The sequence below is a fragment of the Callospermophilus lateralis genome, chromosome 13 (genome assembly GCF_048772815.1).
Source record: "Callospermophilus lateralis isolate mCalLat2 chromosome 13, mCalLat2.hap1, whole genome shotgun sequence".
Taxonomy (NCBI): domain Eukaryota; kingdom Metazoa; phylum Chordata; class Mammalia; order Rodentia; family Sciuridae; genus Callospermophilus; species Callospermophilus lateralis.
The window spans coordinates 46,147,829-46,163,140 of NC_135317.1; the positions used below are offsets into that span (position 1 = coordinate 46,147,829).

The 15,312-nt window shown below is 39.9% G+C and overlaps 1 protein-coding gene across 3 annotated transcripts in view; it reads right to left on the minus strand.

Moving 5' to 3' along the window:
* Positions 1-15,312, minus strand: part of Svil (supervillin) — a 225,616-nt gene that overhangs the window by 155,255 nt on the left and 55,049 nt on the right. For all 3 annotated transcript variants that reach the window (XM_076831667.1, XM_076831665.1, XM_076831666.1), the window contains exon 3: positions 10,471-10,563. The gene's annotated coding sequence lies outside the window, so the exon portion shown is untranslated. The remainder of the gene's footprint in view (positions 1-10,470; positions 10,564-15,312) is intronic.

Here is a 15,312-nt window from a genome sequence, read left to right on the forward strand (position 1 = left end):
TTGCTTCTGAGGAAGTACTGAGAAAAGGCAAACACCCGGGCTGGGTCCCCAAAGAGACCAATGAGCAGTCCACACCAGACACACTGTGAGACACTTTCCAGAGGCATGCTCTCAAGCCCCCAGGATACCCCCTAAGAACCCTGCACATCCCAGCTGACAGTGCAGGATGCCTGCTCTCCAGTCCCATAGGAATCCATCCTCACCTTCCTCCAAAAATAACGGCTGCACCCTGAGCCAACCCACAGAAGCCCCATAAGCCTGTAGTACAGTGGATCTCTGTTCAGATAACTCTAAAATCTGAACTGCAGCATGTTACATTTTCCCATGTGTCTGTGGCTCCAACTGGGCATCCAGAATACATCTCCCTGACGGCACAAGTTCAAGAAAAGAAAACATTGGAAAAAAACGGGAGTCACTTGGATAAGTTCAACTTTATACAAGATGGATTTCATTTTCTTAGATTTTTTTCACTCTCCTGCCATCAGGTGAGACTTGGTCTACACCCAGGCTCTCAATATCACTGGCCTCGAGTAAGACTCCTGAGGTTGTATCCAGATTTAAAGAACTGAGACTCATTCAGAGGCAAAGTACCACCTCATATTCCTCAGAGAAAAATCACAATGTAAAGAAAGGAGTGAACAAAGAAGGAAGGGGATCCAAGGGAGATGGAATAGGTTGATTCAAGTCATTCTGAAGTGAGAATTTTCAGACTGGAGAGTAAACAAAGACAAAAATACTTGGATGTACCTCAGCTTTTCTCTAATAGATAATTCTTTCAAAGACCCTGAAGTCACCAGTTGATACCTAATACCCTGATCCTGATACCAAACAGATTAACCATGGGCATGCATGACGACTAGAACCTATTAGAAAATGGCTTATAATCTTGCTGGTGGCATAGAGGATTTTTGAAAGAAGAAAAAAAAAACAAATATATTTCCAAAGAACTACAGTTATTTCGGAATTCTCCCAGGTAATTCCTAATTCCTAGCTATGGCTCTTTCTTCCACCCACACTCCTACTCCCAGTGATATCACCAGTTTTGAGGATGGCTGTTCATCTCCAGAGCCTAGAACAGTGCCTAGGATACAGTAAGTGCTCAATAAGTCTTTGTTGAAAGAATAGGATGAATAATGTATGTTCTACATAAAAAATGCCAAAATTTAGAGTTTTTTTTAAAGGCACTTTCCCCCTCACGGTCCCTGCTCCCCATCCTGTGATCATAATCCCTGCTGGGCTTTGGGTAGATGGTTCCACATGCTTGAATTAGGTTGCCTCCTTCCAAAATGTCTCTTTGGCGAAGATTTCTCTCATTAAGCAGAGTCTCATTTCAGTGCAGGACTCCCTGACAAAACCCTCCATGCATTCTGGTCTTGAAGCCTTGGCATCACTTATGCAAATCCACTGTACAGGGACCGTCTGCACTCAGAGAAACAGCTCGATGGCCTTTATGGAAAGCTAATTGACGTGGTAAGCCCTGAAGGCAGGATTACTTTCAGTCAGGCCCTCTCTAACGTTTTCTGATGATGGCCAAGTGGGCAAGTCCAGTCCTTTCTCCCCAGAAACACAATCCTGCTTTCTATACCAGCAAGTATTAATTCAGATCCCTAGCGGGCAGTCCAGGATATGAAAATTACAGTAATCTAATCTTGTAGAGGAAGAAGTATGAATCATCATTACACGGTCTGACAAAGAGTGAAGTGATTAATGAAAGGCTACACAGAGGGTAGGGACCAGGGCGATGATTCCCTGGGGGGCCACAAACCAAACAGAGGGACCCACCGGGCAAACATCAGAGAAGCAACATCCTGGTTTCCACCCCAGGGGAGGAGAAGAAAGGAATAATGAATGCCATGTCACTTGTTTCTGATAGTGAGGAAAATTCCATGATTGAGGGTGCAAAAGAATGGAGGTTTGGATCTCAAAAATCCCAGTTCTGCTTGTTTTCCGACCCTGGGGTAAAGCACTTGAGCTTGGCAGCTTAGTTGTAAGCAGGAACTGCGAACAATGAACAATGTGCAGGATGGCATCTCAGGAAACGACCTACCAACCTCAAACAACACGGGAGCTCCCTCTCTCCCATCTCTAAGAAACCCCAGCTCCAGTGCCCTGGGAAGACGGTCAGGGAACCCGCCGCAGCCATGAACCATCACTTGACTTTTTTTTTTTTTTTTTTTTTTTTGCACAGCTGTATTCAATTTTCTGTCCTTAGGGTTTTAAAAGGAACATTTATTCCAAGGCCAGGATTCTCAAGTTTTATGGTTATACAACTCCCTCCCAGGGCCAAAGAATGTTTGAAAAGTCTTAAGTCCAGCAAAGTGAATTAGTAAAAGCATCCAAATGAAAGTGAAATAAAAAATTAAGACATTCCGATTTATATGCAACCCCTTACTTTATTGCATTGTACTTTCTGTTTGCCCTTCAAAGCTTTTTCTACCTATTTCTCATGCAAATATAAGTGGGGTGTGTGTACATGTGTGCCCAGAGTCAGAGAGCAGGTGGACGGCAGGGAAGTACAAAGGTGTATTTAGAATCTTCCATGGTTTCTGTTTCCCTGTTTATGGCTTTTTTTTTTTTTTTTTTTTTTTTTTTTGATATCAGAGATTTAACCTGGGGGTGCTTAACCACTGAGCCACATCCCCAGCCCTTTTTATTTCTTATTTTGACACGGTTTTTCTAAGTTGTTTAGGGCCTTGCTAAGGCTGGCTTTAACTTGTGATCATTCTGCCTCAGCCTCCCTTATGGTAAATTTTATTTTAAGTTAAATCTACAGATTAATTGAAGTTCATAAAGGATCACAAAGAAATTCCTTTAGGATGTTTATATGCTGGTTTGTTTTCCTAGTTGGAGACCTAAATCCTTGATTTTTTTGGTAGTAGACAGCAGTTTAAAAAACAAAACATGTATTTTTGCCTAAAAATGTAAACAAGTGACATTTTAAATTGAACTGCTATAAGCTAATTTCATTATCAACATACAAAAATGGGGAAATAAAAGTGGGGGGATACAGGAGATAGAATGAGCCTCCCATCAGCCCATGAAATGCTAGCTAGTTTTCAAAATGCAACCAAATGGAGGTATATTAGAAAATCCCCAAGTGCCTTACCTGGCCTCTTCTATTCTTCTGTCTTCACGTCACCAATCCCCACATCTCAGCCATCTTCCCCAGGCTGGCTACACAGGCTACAAAGACCCTTTTCTGTTTGCCCCCCCAAAGTCTCCCAAAGCTTGCTGACTGTTTCATCCACTCATCTGATCTGACAGACAAAGCAGCGTTTAGGCTTTGGGGCCTGAGGTTTGCGACACAGCACACACCACCCACATTAGAGGCCTGGCTACTGCCCAAGACAAATAAGATGTTTTTGAGAAACAAAGCAATTTGCACAGATCCACCCGAAGCAGAGAAAAACTGCGATCAGTACTCCTCCATAAAACGATCTGCAGCATTGCCAGTAGCACCTGCTTAGTTAAATCCTATTCTCTGAAAAACAATAGAAAGACAAGGAAACTGACCTGACCCAACTCTAGCCATGATGAGGCCTGCTACAGGCTGCTCTGGAGTGGCTGGCAGTCCGGAGCAGAGCAGACCAAAGCTCTTTGCAACCTTTTTCTTATGCTCTTTTAAAATCAAGAAATCAAAAGTGCCCTTTAGCACGGCCCTGTAGCAAAGATAACAGGTTGAAGTTCAAATGATTCCTTCCAGACAATCACTCTCTCCTGTGACTGGAAGTTGTTAGAAGTTAGTGTGAGCCCTAAACTTAGGGCATAGGACAGCTAAAACACAAACAACAACAACAAAACAGGGCTCTAAAATCTGGGCTTTTTCTAAGACAGTGATTTCTTCATGGGTAACAGTCTAACTTGTAATCAAGTGGTATGCACTCCCAATATCACTTTCTCATAATAAATAAAATTTAAAATTCTCTGTATGTATGCTCTAGAACAAATTAAAATGTTTCTTTCAGAATGTTTCAAAGAAAGTAATACTGGAAAATTCTTATTTTAAAACCTCCAATTCATGTTTTCTACATATGTGATAAAACTATATCAAACTATAACCTCAAACATAGGAAAAACCCTTATACTGGGGGCCTTGAACCAAGGTTAGAGAAATAATGATATTCTCCAATTTTATGCCAACCCTATTGGGAAAAAAATTTGGATTTTTAAAACATTGTTCTATCAGAGATCATCTATATTCTATGTAAGATGGAAATTTTAGCTAATAACACTCAGATATAACACTTTAAAAATCTGACTCACCAAAATGTGTGTGTGCTTGCACATGGGTGTACACACAACTTGTTAAAAACAAAGAAGAGGGCTGCAGATATAACTCAGTAGAGTGCTTGTCTTGCATGCACAAGGCTCTGGGTTCAATCCCTAGCACCACCAAAATAAATAAAAAATAAAAATAAAAACAAAGAACAAACACTGCTCAGACTCATCCAAAATGAGCCCTTTCTGGTCATGTAACACTGTGATATTTGCTCAAAACACTTTGAATGGGCTTTACAGCCTAAAAAGCAATTCTTTCCCAAGGAACATTTTCACAAGGGAAGGGGCAGATTAGATTGTTACTTGAAGGAACATATCTTAAAAAGTCATTTCCACATACTCTAAATGAGTAAAGAAGCCTGGGGAAAGAATGCACTAATAGAAATGGTAAGATCCATGTTCAATGTACTTTAGGGGTTTCTGAAAGTGTGTTCCATGAGCATTTGTGTATGTGTGTGTTTGTGTGTGTGCATGTGTGAACTTGTGTGTGTGGTTTTCCTCCTCCTTGCTTCAGGAACTTCTACAGTCTCAGTGTCCAAACACTGGGTTCCAACAAGGTCTTGGGAGATGCAGAATAGCAAGGCAGTTCCTCAGGACTTCCCTTCATAAATGCCTTCGCTGCAGGGAACAGCTTTACTCTTTAATCTGATTTCAAATGACGAGTTTTCAACAAGTCTACCTAAACTTTGAAAAGGCACATGTTAGTTTCCTCCTAATCAAAACAACAAAACAGGGTGGGGCATAGCTTAGCATATGGGAAACTCTGGGTTCCATCCACAGCACAAAACAAAAAGAAAACAACAACAACAAAGAAAAAAAATCAAACCTTCCAGAGAACAAAGCTCAGAATGGCTCTCTTCTGGGAACCCAGGCCTAGCAAGTCCTTCCTGCATGTCTTGACCCCACCAGGGCTACAGGTTAACAGTTACCTACACCACCCATGCTTGGTCAGAAGAACTGGCTCCCAGGGAAGAGACTGGCCTTCAAACCCTAACAGCATTTTTTTTTTGTACCAGGGATTGAAACCACGGGTGTTTAACCACTGAGCCACATCCCCAGCCCCACCTCCCCACCCGCCATTTTTTTGTATTTTATTCAGAGACACGGTCTCATTGAGTTGCTTAGGGCCTCACTAAGTTGCTGAGGCTGGCTTTGAACTCTCGATCCTCCTGCCGCAGCCTCCTGAGCCACTGGGATAACCAGTGTGCACCACCACACCTGGCCCTATCAGCACTCTTGCTGGGTGTTTCAGCAGAGCAGGAAATGATCCTGAAGCAAGTTTTGTCATAACCAGACTCTGGTTAGGTAAAAAGTTTGAGAAACAGTTGCACACTTCACGTTCCCTCATCAGCCCACTCTGATCTCCAGTACTGAACCACTCTTACCAAGTCATGCACAACATCCACCTGGGCAATTCCAGTGGATGCTTGTCTTTCTCTTACTGAACTCTCAGTAGAACCTGACTTTGTGAAGGACAGGCATTCCTTTTAAACAACCTGAGTTCAGTGACCATCCCCAACCCTCTTCTACTGTTTCTTCCTCCACCTTCTCAGTTTTCTTTACAGCTCTCCTCAGTCCCACTTCATTCTGAGCCCCTCTCTGTTTTCATCCTTTCCTGTGGATTTACATATCATCTACTTATCTCCAGTCTGGATTACTTCTCAGAGTCCCAGAATAACATCCAACTGTAATATCTCTGTTTAGATACTTAACAGGCACCTTTTGCTTAACATGTCTAAACAGATCTGGAAGCTGGCCCTCCACATAAAACAGAATAAACCCTCCTCCCCCATTCCTAATTCCTCTCTTGTCCTTACTCCCCCAAACTCATCTATTAAATGCTGACATACCCATATATATTCCATATGCATGTATGATTTTATATCATGACACTGCATTGACATAATTGTAATTCACATACCATATAATTCACCAAAGTGTATAATTCAATGTTTTTAGTATATTCACAAAGCCAAGTGACCATTACCAAATCAATTTTAAAGATTTTCAACATTCCAAAAAGAAAACACAGATCCTTCTAATTTCCCACTATATGCCCTTAGTTACAGGCACTCATTAATCTACTTTCTGTTTCTACAGATTTGCCTGGTCAGGAAATTTCATATATATAGAATCATACACTAACTATGTATTCTTTTGGCTTCTTTGACTGTCATCATGTTGTACCATATATTAGTTCTGTATTCTGGCTAAACAATTTTAAATTTTACTTATTTATCTGTTCATCAGTTAATAGACATTTGGGTTATTTCCATTCTTTGGGTACTAAAAATAATGTCACAGTATAAACACTGGTGTTTTAGCATAAACATATATTGATATTTCATAAACATATATTGATATTGAGTGTGCACCTTGGGATATGTATACTAGATTATGAAAGGTACATTATGTTAAACTCTTTGAGGAAGTGCCACACTGTTTTCCAAAGCAACCACATTAGAAATATTTTTCATTCCCGTCAGCAATGTATGAGAGTTCCAGTTTATCTACATCCTCACCGACCTTCAGTTCAGCTGTATTTCATCATGAGTATAAGTGGTATCTGACTGTGGTCGTGTTGCCTTCCCCTGATGGCTAATGATGCTGAGAACCTTCCCATGTGCTGCTGCCATTCGCCTATCTTCTCTGGAGAAATGTCTGTTCAGATTCTTTGCCTGTTTCTAATTGGTTTGTGTTTTTATTACCAAGTCATAAGAAGAGGGTTTTATATATTCTAGATGTAGTCTTTTATCACAGATATGATTTAAAAACTGGTCTGTTGGGCTGTCTTTTCACTTTATTGATACTGTCCTTTGATGAACAAAAGTCTAATTTTGATAAAGTCCAATGTATCTATTTTTCTTGTGGCATTGGTGTCTTATCTCAAAAACCATTGCCAATCCAAAGTCATTGAATTTATGTCTATTTTCTTCTAATTTATGCTTAAGTTTTCTACAACTTTTAAAGTTACAGCTTTTACTTGTAAGCCTTTGACCCATTCTGAGTTAGTTTTTTTTTTTAATGTATGGTGAGGAATGGGTCAAACTTCATTCTTTTGCCTGTGGATATCTAGGTATCTCAGTAACATTTGTTGAAGGGATTATTCTTTACCCATTGAATTGTTTTGGCACATCTGTTGAAAATCAATTGACCATAAACATATGGACTTACTTCTAGATCCTCAATTCTATTCCATATATTTATATCCTCATCCTTATGCCATAACCACATCATCTTGATTACCGTAATTTTGTAGTTTTGAAATCAGAAAGTTGAATCTTCCTATTTCATTATTCTTTATCAACTCTCTTGTGGCAATTCTGGTTTCCTTGAATTTCCTTGAATTTCCATTGTCAATTTCTGCAAAGAGTCCATTTGAGGTTTTGATAGAGATTGCATTGTATGTGAAGACCAATTTAGGGAGTATTGCCACTTAAACAATATTAAGTCTGATTCATGAATATAGACATTTTTTCCAGTTTTTTAGGTTTTTTAAAATTTCCACAATGTTTTGTAGGTTTTTATTGCTGCCATCATTGTTGTTATTACTATTTTGTGGTGCTGGGAATTGAAACTAAGCCTTGTGCATATTAGGCAAGTATCCTACAACTGAGTTATATTCCAGCCCTTTTTAAAATTTTTCTTGTGAGACAGGGTCTCACTAAAGTGCCCAGGCTGGCATCAAACTTGTGATCCTTCTTCTTCATCCTCTTGAATAGCTGGGATTATTGGTGTGCACTGGCTATGTTTTGTAATTTTAAGAGTATATGTTTTATATTTCTTTTATTAAATTTATTCTTAAGTATAAGCATTTTTATGTTATTGTAAAATTATTTTCTTAATTTCATTTTAGATTATTAATTACAAGTGTACAGACATACAATTGCTTTTTGTATATTGATCTTATATTCTGCACCCTTGGTGGATTTATTAGTTCTCATAATTTAGCAGATTCCTAAGGATTTTCTATACATAAGATAATGCCATCTGCAAATAGAGATAGCTTTAGTATTTCCTTTCTAATCTGGAAGCCTTTTATTTTATCTTTTTGTATAACTGACCAGGCTAAAACCTCTAACACAGTGCATATTAGTATGCTAGTGTCATCAGTTTTGAGGAAGACTTTTGAGGTTCTCAAGGGAATAGTTCTCAACCAATAGGATGGATGGATGATGGGTGGACAGATGGATGGATGGATGGATAGACAGACAGAAGATGGGTAATTTACTAGGAACATTGGCTCTCAGTTATTGCAGACTGACTCCCACAATAGGCTGTCTATAACCTGGAGAACCAGGTATGCACATAGCATGGTTCAGTGCAAGTTCAAAGGCCTCAGAACCAGGGAAGCCAGTGGTATAAACCTCAGTCCAAATTAGGTAGAAAGCCTGAGAATCCAAGGGACACTGGAGACCCTAAAATTCTAATGTACAAGGGCAGAAGAAGAAAGGTGTCCCAGCTCCAGAAAAGAGACTAAATTAGCCTTTCCTTTCTCTTTTTTTCTATCTGGGCCCCTCCCAACTGCATAGTGTCTTCCCACACAAAGGGAAGGTTTTCCCCACGCTGTTTACTGACTCACACACCGTTCGTCTCCAGAAATACCCACACAGACATGCTCAGAAGTAATGCTTTACCAGTTATATAGATATACCTTAATATGGTCAAGTTGACATCTAGACTTAATCATCACAAACACTAAATGGCAGTGATGAGAGTAGGCATCCCTGTCTTGTCCCTGATCTTAGGGGGGAAGCTTTCAGCCCCTCATCGTTCAGTATGATATAGCCCTGAATCTTTTATAGGTGCCCTCTGCAGAATGAAGAAGTTTCCTTCTAGTCCTCGTTCTTTTAGTGTTTGTTGCTTGTTTTAATATGATGAAGTATTAGGTTTTTGTCAGGTACTTTCTTTGCATTGACATACACTTTTGTGCTTGCTTTCCCCCTGGATGCTTTTCTTATACCTTCTGCATACTTTGCTATTTCTCACCTTTACAAGGTCTCTACTTTAGAGCATCCCAGATCATCTTATTCAAAAGTCTCCACCCACTGCCTTATCTTCCCCAGTCAGGTAACCATGAAATCTTCAAAGTTCTCAGCCATTATCATTATATGTACAAATTCTGATGATCCCTGTATAGAATCTAATATTTTCCAGCATATATGCATGATTTTAGTTCTCACAATAACAGGCACTATTTTCACTGCTCTTCAGATGAACAGTTGAAAAAGAGGTTGGGTGTCTACCCAGATTCATGCAGTTTACAAGTGCCACACTCACCATTCTCTCTGTCCCCCCCCCCTTTTTTTTCCAGTGCAAAGGATTGAATCCAGGGCCTTGCACATGCTAGGAAGGCTCCCTCTGTGACTGAGTTAAATCCTCAACCCTAAGACCATCCTCTTAAACTCTTGCTGTCGTATCTCTCAATAACTACTTTTACTAATTAACTTATTTATTTTCTATCCATAAGCATTGTTAGTCTAATTTATTGCTGTATCCCTAGCATCTAACACCATACATGGCTTAGATTTTTTAAAAATTCATGAACAAATGGAACATTGGTTATGATAAAAGAATTCCACAGGACTATGGTGAGTATCACTGACCACACACATCATGTAGATTGGCCAGGCTCTTTATTTATGAGAAAGATCAATTACTTTAATACAACACTTCCCAAATTCACTTGGGTACAGACCCATCTTCCACCACCTGCCCCCACTGAATTAATAGTATGGGGAGCTGTGTTTCAGGGAACACACTTTGAGAAATATCACTCCAGAGAAGCAGGTCAAATAGCACAGTTCCCAGAAGTATGTCCCTGCCCTTTTTCTGCAGTTAGGAACTCCTATCTATAAAATCCAACTTGGAGTCCATGGAAGCTCTTTCAAAGCCTTAGCTCAGTTCAGAAAGAACTGAAAAGTTTCCTTTTCTTTCCAGAGGTTTCTAAAGGGTACAGTGGGATACATACAGGTCCACTGAGGAAATGTTTTTTTTTTTTTTTCCAAGTATCATAATGGCTGTAAGGTTTGTGGGCACACTGATCCTCCCAGGGCAGCTTTCACTTTCTTGAAAGTCTGGTTCATTGAATGTGATTCAGACAGGCCACTCCTCATGACGTGGCTTAACCCAGTCTCAGAAGAAAAAGAGTTAACCACAACACTTGGTTCTATTTCTTCCTCCAAGACGTACCTTAATGATGATATTTAAATCATGGCTTCAGACGCAGATGGGCTTCAAAATCATTTCATCCCAGCTTTCCACGTCTTTATCTACTTGAACTCTCTGAAAAAAAGGAGAAGGAAAAATATCTGCTTTGAAATCTAAGAAAGAAAACACCAATTCATATAACTGTATGTGTGAGCACAGCAGGATACTCTAATTAATTTGCTGTTTCTGAACAGCTTTCCCCCTTTCAATTTGTCTACCTCAGCCACTACAAATTATAGGCAGGGGTTAAAGAATCCTTTTAAACCTGATTTTGAAAATACTCAATAAAAGAATACTTTTTCTCTTTCATCTTAAACTTGGTGAATACAGTCATTTCCATGGAATGGTTCTCCAAAGCTCTTATTCTTCTGTGGTGACTGAAATTTTATGTATTTAGTCAAAAGGCGAGAATTATCTTTGGTAAATATGAGTACTTTCTAAATTCAAATTTATATGAGATCCAAATAATTGGCCTTGGGAAAAGAAGCCTTATCATACATGGAGAACTGAGAAAACAGAAAAAAATGTGTTGGAAATCATCCTGGAGCTGGATGTGTACACCCAGAAGGAACTAAGACTTGATTCCTTAGAAAAGCAGCAGTTCAGGAGGCTGAGACAAGAGGATCGCGAGTTCAAAGCCAGCCTTAGCAATGGCAAGGCGCTAAGCAATGCAGTGAGACCCTGTCTCTAAATAAAATACAAAAATAGGGCTGGGGATGTGGCTCAGTGGTTGAGTGCCCCTAAGTTCAATCCCTGGTACCAAAAAAAAAAAAAAAAGAGAGAGAGAGAGAGAGAGAGAAAATAAAAGAAAAAGAGAGCTGCTTGGTAGAGTAGGGAGGGCACTAGAATAACCTGTCTAAGGCATCCACTTTGCTAGAATTTGGTCCACACCATTGATAATAGGCAGGAGCCATCTTCAAAGGCTGGGGAGGAAGGGAAAAACCCACCTACACTAGAATGTGCCAGAACAGAATGAATGCCAGTGTGCATTTCCCAGTGTGATTTGCCTAGTGAGATGTAACAGAATGAATGCCAGTGTGCATTTCCCAGTGTGATTTGCCTAGTGAGATGTAACGTGCAAGGAAGTGACTCACCTGGTACCAGTCATTCCTCACACTCAAAATAGCAAAGCGCCTATATGACATTCTGATGACCTAGCTGGGACAAGTACTACAGACAGCAAGGACCCAGCTCCAAGACCCCAGACTGCAGAGGAAAGCCCCTGGGTTCATTAGCTGGTTAGGAGTTAAAAGATAAGTGGCTTCTGGGAAATCTTTTATCTTCGGCTGCTGAAGTATTTCCTCCTCTCCCTTCCCATGTCTATTCAGCACTTCCTTGTATGACCTTTTGAAAATGTCAGGACAGAGTTCACATCTGACCACAGAAGGCCCCGAGGTGGACAGCAGCCAGCGACACACCAGCATTGTGAGGGCCCAGACCTGGCAGCTCTTGTTCTCGGTTTTCATAAATACATTTGGGAAGCTTATTGTGAGAAGCCTGCTTTATCTGTTATGGCGAATGGGGCTCACCACCAGAAGCTCAGGCCCAGAGGCAACTTATAAGGAAATCATCTTGTGATGGGTGAGGGTGAATTTCCCATAAGGTAAAAAAATAAAATAAAATCACTACATGATGAAATTCAGACAGCCATTATTAACTCATTACTTTAAACCATAAAAATGGCTGCCGTACACACAAAATATTGTGTATAATAGATGGTTCGTGGTTCCAAAAAAAAGCTTTTCCCTCCCCCATAAATCTGTTTATTATATAAATTATTATATAAATTATATTATTATATTATATTATATTATATAAATCTGTTTATTTATTAAGTTTTGGAGCCTTGAGAACTGGGATAGACCAGTTTAAGCCTCTCGGTGCCCCTGGGCTCTTCCCTAGTATTCTAAACTGCAGAGGAATCTGGCTGCTTTGGAAAAGGAGACCCCCACACTGTGGCACTACAAGGAAAGGAAGAAGGAAATTATTTCAGAAAGGGAAATGTCCGAGACCCATGAAAAGCCAACAGGGAAGGGTAGGAGAGGAACCAAGGGCCAGGGGAGGAATTCTCATCCTTCCCTCTTCTCCAGAGCACCACTTACGTCCCAGACATCACGCCGTGTCTGGCCCACTTCCCTCCAGAGCCCTTGGAACAAAGGTTTTCAAACTTGGAGTGTGCAGAATCAACTGGGGCTCTAGAACTGCAGGGGACTTAGAAGAAATTCTACACTGGAGAATCTGAACCCAAAGACCAAGAAGAAGCAAGAAAGCTGGACACAAAACACTTAGTTGAAGGCATCTGACTTGCTCCAAGACAAAGGGAAGATCTTGGTGACTAAAATGATAAAATAGCAGCGTTTAGTATGTGAACTGGAAAACAAAACTGTGAATCAGTTTTAATGCAGGCAGGATAATTTGGGGGAAAGAACAAGAACCTAATTAGAAAAGAGTTCAAATTTAGGGGTAGATGCAATTGAAAAACTGTTCAAACTGGTTAAAAAAAAAAAGATACTCCAGAAGAAAATGAGACACTGGGGAAAGAATAGCCAAGACAGTAAATGCAAAAGGAAGAGAGGTAGAAGAAAGCTCAAGGCCAGATGGAATGGCTTGTGCCATTTCTCCAGTGTTCTCTGACCTTGTCAATATGTACCAAAAACAATGACAAGACCAATTCTACACAAGACTAATTCCAGACCAATGACAAGTCCAGACCAAGTGCATCAGGAGGGGAAAAGTGCTAGAGAAAGGTTTTAAGGTGAACATTTCAAAAGATTTCTTGGTTTGACACGAGGTGCCGGTGGGGTCGCCCAGCATTTTCAACACATCTTATTCATTTACAACTAACTACTGCTGCAAGTGACTCTAGCTTCGGAGTCTTGTTCCCTTCGAGTAGGCATCTAATGGAACCCCCATTACAGGGCTTAGGGATGAGGCTGCCAATGAGTCCCAACTGTTACCCTGGCTACATTCTTCCATTCTTTTCTCCATATGCCTACAGAAAGTAAAGAAAGTTCCTCCAGATAGTTTCACAGAGCCTTGGTACTTCCTCCCTACATTAACATGAATCTCAGGATGTCACTTAGGATTCAGCTCAGATACCTCCAGTTTCCAGGAGACCACCTCTCACTGCCCTGCTTCCCTTTCAGGGGCCTCTTTCTCTCCTGAATTCATACCAAACACTTGATTATAAACAAACTCTTTGGTTGCAGTGGACCTTTGTTGTCCTTGGGAGACTGGTTCCAGGATCCCCCAGTGATACCAGAACTCATGGATGCTCAAGTCCCTTACATAGAACAGTACAATCTTTGCATTACACCTATATATTTTTTTTCTGTTGTTTTATCTTCCATTTATTTATAGATTTTTAAATTAGTGCATTATAGATACACACAAAATTGAAATTCACCATGTTTTATTCATATATGTACATGAGAGAGTTTGGTTTGTTTCATTCTACTGTTCATCCATCCCTCTGTTCGTCCTCCCTCCCTTTCCTATAATCCCTGCCTTTACTCCACAAATATCTCTGCTATTTTCGTTGAATTCCCCTTTTCCATTATGTGGTCAAGTATTCACATATGAGGGAAAACATGTGACCCTTGCCTTTTTGAGTGTGTCTTTTTAAAAATTTGTTTTAATTAGTTACACATGACAGCATAATGACCTTGACATATCATACATTTGAATTAGATGGGATATAATTTCTCATTTTTCTGAGTGTACAGGTTGCAGAATCACATTGGTCATGCAGTCACATATATACACACAGTAATAATAATGTCTGTTTCATTCTACTATCCTTCCTATCTCCCCAACCCCTCCCCTCCCCTCCCATCACTTCTCTCTACCTAATCTAGGGTAACGCTATTTTTTTTTCCTCACATCTTCATACATGTATTTTGTATAACAATGTATAATAATAATAAGATCATGGCATTTGCAGGGAAATGAATGGCATTAGAGCAGATTATGCTAAGTGAAGTGAGCCAATCCCAAAAAAAACAAATGCCAAATGTCTTCTCTGATATAAGGGGGGGTGACTCAAAATGGGGAAGAGAGGAAGAGCATGGGAAGATTACCTCTACATAGGGAAGGGCGGTGGGAGGGAAAGGGAGGGAGAATGGGAATTACATGAATGGTGGAAGGAGACCCTCATTGTTATATATATATATTCTTTTAAGCACTTTAAATCATTTCTAGATTACTCATAATACCTAGTACAAGATGCTTGCTATGTAAATAGTTGTTATGCTGTATTGTTGAGAAAATAATGACAAGGAAAAGGTCAGTTATAGATGCAATTCTTTTTTTTTTTTTTTTTTTTTTTTACTTTTTGGAATGCATAAGTGGTTGACTACAAGGATATAGAACCCAGTGATACAGAAGGCTGATTTATTCTCAACCATTCAGGGTTGGATTAGCCATAATAATAACAGCATAATCAGTATTATTTGAATATTTGTTAAAAAAATAAATCAATAAAATGCCTCCAAAGCAACGTAACCATCTACATATTAGAAGGTCTCCAGTGGCTGGTACTACATAATAATGACCTACAGATATCACCATGTGTCTGTTAACAGTGTGGGGACAGCCCTGCTCCATCCCTCCTTGGAAACATACTTAATATGTTGGTGCTCAGGACTTATCATTCTGTTAGCATTCATTCTAGGACCAATTAAGTTGATGGAAAAACTGTTAGTAAGTGATTGGCTTGTCACGTGAAAGTTAAAAGCAAGGATCAAGGACAACAGCAGAAAGATGGTATGAGGAGAGAGAGGCAGCAGGGACAGAGAGGGGGAAGGACTTACTTCAAACCCACCA